The sequence below is a fragment of the Sander lucioperca genome, chromosome 24 (assembly GCF_008315115.2).
Source record: "Sander lucioperca isolate FBNREF2018 chromosome 24, SLUC_FBN_1.2, whole genome shotgun sequence".
Lineage (NCBI taxonomy): Eukaryota > Metazoa > Chordata > Actinopteri > Perciformes > Percidae > Sander > Sander lucioperca.
In genome coordinates this window covers 20,040,350-20,048,123 of record NC_050196.1, presented here as the reverse complement: position 1 = coordinate 20,048,123, position 7,774 = coordinate 20,040,350, and the positions used below count along the sequence as shown (strand labels likewise).

The window sequence follows — 7,774 nt, the reverse complement described above, 5'->3', positions numbered from 1 at the left end:
GAGAGAGAGAGAGAGAGGAATAGACAGACAGACAGACAGAGACAGAGCGAAAGAGAGAGAGAGAGATAGAGAGAGAGGAATAGACAGACAGAGAGAAACAGAGAGAGAGATAGAGAGAGAGGAATAGACAGACAGAGAGAGAGAGAGAATAATAGACAGAGAGAGAAAGAGGAATAGACAGACAGAGAGACAGAGAGAGACAGAGACAGACAGACAGAGAGACAGACAGAGACAGACAGAGGCAGAGAGACAGAGACAGACAAAGAGAGACAGAGACAGACAGACAGACAGACAGAGAGACAGAGACAGAGAGACATCGACAGACAGAGAGAGACAGAGACAGACAGAGAGAGACAGAGAGAGACAGAGAGAGACAGACAGACAGAGAGAGACAGAGACAGACAGAGAGAGACAGAGACAGAGACAGACAGAGAGAGACAGAGAGAGACAGAGACAAACGTACGGAAGAGGGAATAAGCAGAAAAATAGAGAACAGAATAACAATAGTTGGAATGCTGTTGAACAGCATTCCCACTAATAACAATAGTTGGAATGCTGCTGAACAGCATTCCCACTAACTAGAAAATGCATTTCCTGCGGAAAATGCGTGGGAATGCTGAATAGCTGAATTGCTAAAGCTAAACTGGTTGAATAGCTTAAATCAGTAAGAAGAAGTTGAAGTAGTGAAAATAGTTGAAAAAGTGGAAATCGTTTTAATACGTATGAATTTCATTAAAAAGTTAAAAGCTTATGCTAAACTGAACTGTTGGCTTCAAAAGTTGAATAATGACAAAAGACGTAGAACATTGTGAGGTCTGAGTATATTTTCTAACTGATAATCACTCACAAATGCAGAAATATGAAACAAATAGTATGAAAAATCTTAAAGCTCAAATGCACTACACTGCTAAAAAATCAGGAAAAGTGTTAGTTGTTGTAATGTAGGCTATTCAGCTACACTGTTCTGGGGGACACATTTTCAGAAGGCTAATTCTGAAAATGTGTGAGGAGAAAGAAAGAATGCAGACATCACGTAATTCACGTGCATATTAAGTGGCCATGCTGGGGGGGGCGGGGGGAGCCGGTTTGTCTCCGGCAGCAGCTAAGTTTCCAAAGAGCAAAACTAGCAAACTAATAAACAGTTAGACTACAAACCAACAGCTCTCGTTTTAGCTTGTTGGTAAAACATGGCTGTTAGCAGAGTAGCATGCTATAGGCTAGTTGTCTAGTCTCAGGTTCGCTCTGTGGAATGGATGAGTACACTAAATGTTTTCTATAAAGATGATGTAGCAGCATGCTTGCAGCTTAAAATGATCCCAAACTTTCTGTCGTTTTCTCTCGCCTGTCTCTTCTCTTAGACCCTCGCTATTTTCATCTTCTTCATTTGTAATCTGGGCCGTCAGTCTCGCACATAGACAGTATATAAACGTCTCGTGTCCACAGAAGCGTCAACGTGTTGTGCGCTAGTAATAATCCTCCGTGCGGAAACGCAGTGAGCCGTACAACCTTAATTACGTTGATTTAACGAAGCTTCGAGGCAAAGAATTTTGCATCGAGGATTTTTTGTAATGGAATTATTCAAGGAATCATTTCAGCCCTAATTGAGACACACAGGTCCTGTGTAATACTCACCATGTGAGGTTCAGACATTAGCAGGTCTGTTAATTTTGTGCATTAGAAACAAACTCTCATTGAGTGATCGTCCCTTTGTTTCAGACTTCCAAAGAGATGCCGTGTCAGGCTGCTGATGTGGACGAATGCAGTTCCTTTGCAGTCATACCAGAGATAATTTTGATCTCCAGTGACTTTACTGTAGACGTATGAACTCATGAGAATGATATTAAGTAGTATTGAGACACACAGGTCCTGTGTAATCCTCACCATGTGAGGTTCAGACATTAGCAGGTCTGTTAGTTTTGTGCATTAGAAACAAACTCATTGAGTGATCGTCCCTTTGTTTCAGACTTCCAAAGAGATGCCGTGCAGATGCAGGGTACCCGCGGGGTCTTTAAAGCATTGAAAAAGTCTTAAATTTGATAATCTCAAATTAAGAATTTAATTTAACCTTGAATTTGGTATACAAAGTCTTGGATTTAGTTACAAAGGTCTTATATTTGTTAGGATTAAGTTCATACCGTAACACAATTAACTGTTACTAATGTAAGCTAATTAAAAACTGACCGGAGCCTGTCGCTGTACGCACCGGAGGACCGAGACACAAAGTAAACATGCCTCTCTGACCGGTACAGGGGGGTTAGCGGTTAAACTGAGCGGAGGATGTGCGGAATGTGTCGGTGTGTGCCGGAACGTAGCTGGCCGCTCGGCGCCTTCAGACAAAACTCAAGCTAACAGGCTAACTGCTTATTAGCTAGCCAAACACCGAGCGGTAATATCTGCAAATATTGGATCTGTGAGCGCATTAATCTGCTCGCTGTGCGTCTTATAACAAAGAGAGCGAGCATCTGCCGGACTCTAACATCTGTTGATCCGTGCAGGACTTCACTGTGAGCGGACTGTTAGAGACGGCAGGTAACCATAAAAGTTATCTGCTGCTGTAGCAGAGCTGCAAGGAAACGCTGAACTGAGCTGTGTGTTCAGTGTTAAACACTGCTGCAGGTATTCATGCATGACTGTTGTTGGTGATTTCCAGAGGTGGAAGACTTACTCAGATCATGTATTGCAGTAAAAGTAGAAAAAAACAGTGTTGTAGAGTTACAAATTACTTGTCAGTTACAAGTCCAGCATTCAACATCTTCCTTAAGTAATAGTACAAAAGTATTATCAAAATATAGTACCAAAAGTAAAAGTGCTCATTATGCAGTGTAATTTATCTTATTTAATTGGATTATATTATTATCCAATAAACTGTATTAAATATGACTGATAATTTAAATAAAATGTTTTATTTAATTCAAGTAGCTTACATCATTATTTTGTATACTAAATTCAAGGCTTGTAAGGCCTTAATTTGAGATGATCAAAATTAAGACTTTTTCAATGCTTTTAAGACCCTGCGGGTACCCTGATAATTTACCTAACACAAATTTCCTTACTTTAAAAAAAGGTTTATTTAAAAGTAGTTTGTTTTCATTGATGATTTCTTTGTCTTTTTTCTAGTTTCTCTGGAATCTGCAGTCTCATAATCGTGGTGCGAAGACAGCTCTAAGGAGTCATTTTGACCGAAAACTGTGTCAAATTCGTCCCCAGGTTTGTTTTCTGTTGCCATCGCTCATCTTCTCGCGATCTGGACGTGAACGGCACTGAAACATCGCGAGATAGCGATGAATCAATAGATAAACGCTATCCCTCACTTGAGCCAAATCTCTAGGTTTATTAAAAATTTAATTTGTAATATTTATTTCATTTAATTGTTATTTTATTTTAAAATAATGAATGAAGTTTTATTTTCTTGTCTGGCCATTTACATGACAAACTACATGCTGGAAATGGCAACTTTTGAAGACAATTTGGATCGTGCTATAAGGCTTGGTTCTTTCAGGGAAGGATTGTAAAGATTTACAAAGAATGTTTAGATCATTTACTGCCAACTAACTGGGCAGGGATTTCTGCAGACAAAATACAAACGGTGATACACTGGTAAGAGCACATTACATTTAGCCAAGTATATAGTAATTTTAAATAGATCACATTACTGTATTTTTTCAACAGTTAACTTCATTTATTATTATATGTGGTGTTTTCATTAGCGGGGTGCAAATGTTCCATCTAAACAAGTTCCTTCCCGAGACTACTTAGCAGAGCCACCGTCGCTGCGTCCGGCGCTTAGCACCGCGACCCAAGATGATTGCGATTGGTTTAAAGAAATGCAAACAACGCAGAGTGTTTGGTTTTTTTCTCCTATCCTAGAATGTATCTGTGTTGTAGCCAGACAGTCTATGAGCCAGACCTTACTCCAAAACAGCACCAGACTAATCCCACTGTAACCTTCAGTTTCAAGATGAAGCAGCAACATAAATACTTGTTTACAATACTTGTATTGTGTAAGTTTACACTTCATGTGTTACACTTGTTGAATAAAGTTTTGGAGAGAAAAAAATACACACAAATGCTCTTCTGCATTGTTTATTTGACACATACACTAAAACAGCTTTATAAATCAGACCAACAACTAGTGGAAACTAATACAGCCTGAAACAACAGCCCTGTATTTAATCCTACCTTCATGAAGGATATAATGTTCAGTGTTACAGAGGTGTTGATTCAACTGTATGTTAATTTTAGAGGCTGTAACTTGTGGTATTGCATTCGCCTATATACTGAGAGGTGTTTGTCTACAGCATTTATATCAAGGAGAGTAGACCCTTCTGTGTTCACAGCTAATAAACGTAACAGGTATGGGGTGGTTGGGGAGGGCGATGGCTTTGCAACATTTTCACTACATGTAGACAATGTCCTCAAATTACAGCAACTCATCAGGACCAAACAATATTCAAAACTAGGGCTGCGAAATATATATATATATATTTTTTTTATCGTCCTCGCAATATCAACTGGCACAATATACACATCGTGAAAGACTGCAACGTATCGCAATAGTGTTAGTTGAAAGAACATATCAGTAGAAAACTGCACTTTAAAATGTAACTAGGGCTGCACAATGAATCAAATTTTAATCACGATTTCGGCTTCCCACGATCAAATTCACGTGATCGAGCGATATTTAAAATGCTTCATTCCATTCATAGAACGCTCTATATCAAACTCTAAGGACAAAGATAGGCGTTTGTCCCTCGAGTTCTTAAGAAGACACGTTAGTTTTACTCTATTTTCTCAAGCCAGACACGTCGACATGCATAATTTCATTTTGCCATTCATTAATTTTCATTTCTGTTCACAAATGGTATGGGTTTTGTTGCTCTAATACTTAAGTGAAGGCACTGTATCACACAGTCCACTTGTGTCTGTTTAAGGTTCCATTTATCCATGTTTGACCCTTTAATACACAGAGCTTACATGTTTGTGTATGTGTATGGCCATAGTCCTGACAAGTAAAGTTGGCCCTGGTAATTACTATTTGTGTCATGGGCGGAGCTAAGTACCTCATTATCGTTTGTCCTCTTAATGCAGCATGGTATCAGGTTCTTGTATTTTGAGTTCTGATGTGTTTATTCAAATTTTGAAGTGAGATTTGTGTTGTATAGCTCAAATAGGATTTTTTAAGATTTACTACATCTTTCTAGCACAAGTGGAAAGGGGTGACTGTTTAGTGTTGCAAAAAACTGGTTTGAAAAAATAGACCTCCTAATTAACAAAAAACAGTATGTGTGTGTGTGTGTGTGTGTGTGTGTGTGTGTCTGTGTGTGTGTGTGTGTGTGTTTGTGTGTGTGTGTGTGTGTGTCTGTTTGTGTGTCTGTGTGTGTGTGTGTCTGTTTGTGTGTGTGTGTGTGTGTGTGTGTGTGTGTCTGTGTCTGAATAGATAGACAGAGGAAGGAATAGACAGACAGAGAGAGAGAGAGAGAAAGAGAGAGAGAGAGGAATAGAAAGAGAGAGACAGAGACAGACAGAGAGAAACAAACAGACAGACAGACGGACAGAGACAGACAGAAGTGGAACGCAAAAGCTGTAGACTAATGTTCATATTACTGCCTGTAGTATTCAAGTCAACTGTCTGTGAAAGGGTTGTCATGGTAACGTATGAGCAGTGAAAACATCCTTTGAAGTCTGTGATGAGATCTCTTTGATCTTTAATCAGGTTAACGACCGTGTCACCTGCTGAAACTGTCAGCTGTGCCCCACTGGAGCTATTCAAAGACACAGAGCAAGCTCTCAAATAAAGCCTCAGACTGCTAAAACGATAAGGGCTATCGGTGAAATGATGTAATCGTGACCACCACAAGGCCTTTGTGAACGTATTCATGTAAAATTTATGTTGATAAACTTAAAAATGTGGGCATATCAGCGATTTAAAAAAGTGGTTCGCTCTGCGTTTCGCTGGGAAATGTGGAGGACATTTAACATGGCCGTGAATGGAAGGAAAATGCGGAAAATGCGTGGGAATGCTGAATAGCTGAATTGCTAAAGCTAAACTGGTTGAATAGCTTAAATCAGTGAGAAGAAGTTGAAGTAGTGAGAATAGTTGAAAAAGTGGAAATCGTTTTAATACGTATGAATTTCATTAAAAAGTTAAAAGCTTATGCTAAACTGAACTGTTGGCTTCAAAAGTTGAATAATGACAAAAGATGTATAACATTGTGAGGTCTGAGTATATTTTCTTAATGATAATCACTCACAAATGCAGAAATATGAAACAAATAGTACGAAAAATCTTAAAGCTCAATGCACTACACTGCTAAAAAAATCTGGAAAATTGTTAGAGTTGGAAGCTAAACTGCATTACCCAAGTGAAGAGCTAAAATACATTGTTAGAAAAGCTGGAAGCTGAACTGTAATACTTTCAAAAATGAAAGTTGAAATGAATTACCTAAAACGGCTGAAAGAAGAAATACTTTGTATTATTATCAGACACTGCATAGAACGAAAAAGCATCAATCTAGCTGATATGAGATGTGAAATACATTAGGTAAAAAGAATGGGGCTGAACAACAGAAAAGAGAGGACAGAGAGAAGGACAGAAGGAGAGAAGAGAGGAGAGAAAGAGAGGAGAGCCAAAATAAAACATATATAGCTGAATTGTTAAAGCTAAACTGGTTGAATAGCTTAAATCCATAAGAATAAGTTGAAGTAGTGAGAATAGTTGAAAAAGTGAAAAGACATCTTGATCAGGGACACAATGACTGATGTAACCCAGTGGGATTTGAACCAGGATCTCCCACACCAAAGTCATGTGTCCTATCCACTACACTATCATCCGTATAGATCACAAATTTTCCTTTAGCACTTATAAAGCCTCTCTTTGATCATTAATCACCACACCTGCTAATGAGTGAGAGACAGTGTGAGAGAACAGTAGGTTCTTTATTTAGAACTGTAGGTGAAAGTATGGAGGGGCTGAAAATGTTGGGAGCGGAAGAAAATTTGAAGGATTTGAAGCATGATCTCATTGACTTCAATGTTAAAAAAAGTGTTAAAAAGCTTAATATTTTAAAAAGTATAAATAGTAGAAAAAAAGTTGAAGAAGTCCCATCATTAGCTGAAAGAGCTGAACATTTTAAAAGTTTAATGGTTTAAATAGCTCAACGTAAGCAGAAGTTACGGAGAGCCAAAAAACTTACGGAAGAGGGAATAAAAACAAGAAACAGAAACAGACAAACAGACAGAGACAGACAGACCGAGACAGAGAGAAACAAACAGAGACATGGACAGACAGAGAGAGACAGAGACAGGGAGAAACAGAAACAGACAGACAGACAGACAGACAGACAGACATACAGAGAGAAACAGACAGACAGACAGACAGACAGACATACAGAGAGAAACAAACAGAGAGACAGACAGAGAGAGACAGAGACAGGGAGAAACAGACAGACAGAGACAGGGAGAAACAGAGAGAGACAGAGACAGACAGAGACAGGGAGAGAAAGGGAGAAACAGAAATAGACAGAGATAGACAAAGACAGACAGACAGACAGACAGACAGACAGACAGAGAGAAACAAACAGACAGACAGAGAGACAGAGAGAGACAGAGACAGGGAGAAACAGAAACAGACAGACAGACAGACAGAGAGACAGACAGACAGAGACAGAGACAGTCAGACAGAAGTGGAACACTAAATATGTAGACTAATGTTCATATTACTGCCTGTAGTATTCAATTCAACTGTCTGTGAAAGGGTTGTCATGGTAACGTATGA

General features: G+C 38.9%; 1 long non-coding RNA gene across 1 annotated transcript in view; it reads right to left on the bottom strand.

The window, feature by feature from the left end:
• Positions 1-2,634: 2,634 nt before the first annotated feature.
• LOC116051807 overlaps positions 2,635-7,774 on the bottom strand; it is a 22,079-nt gene continuing 16,939 nt past the window's right edge. Inside the window, exon 3 of the long non-coding RNA XR_004105450.2 lies at positions 2,635-2,752. This is a non-coding gene — a long non-coding RNA (uncharacterized LOC116051807). The remainder of the gene's footprint in view (positions 2,753-7,774) is intronic.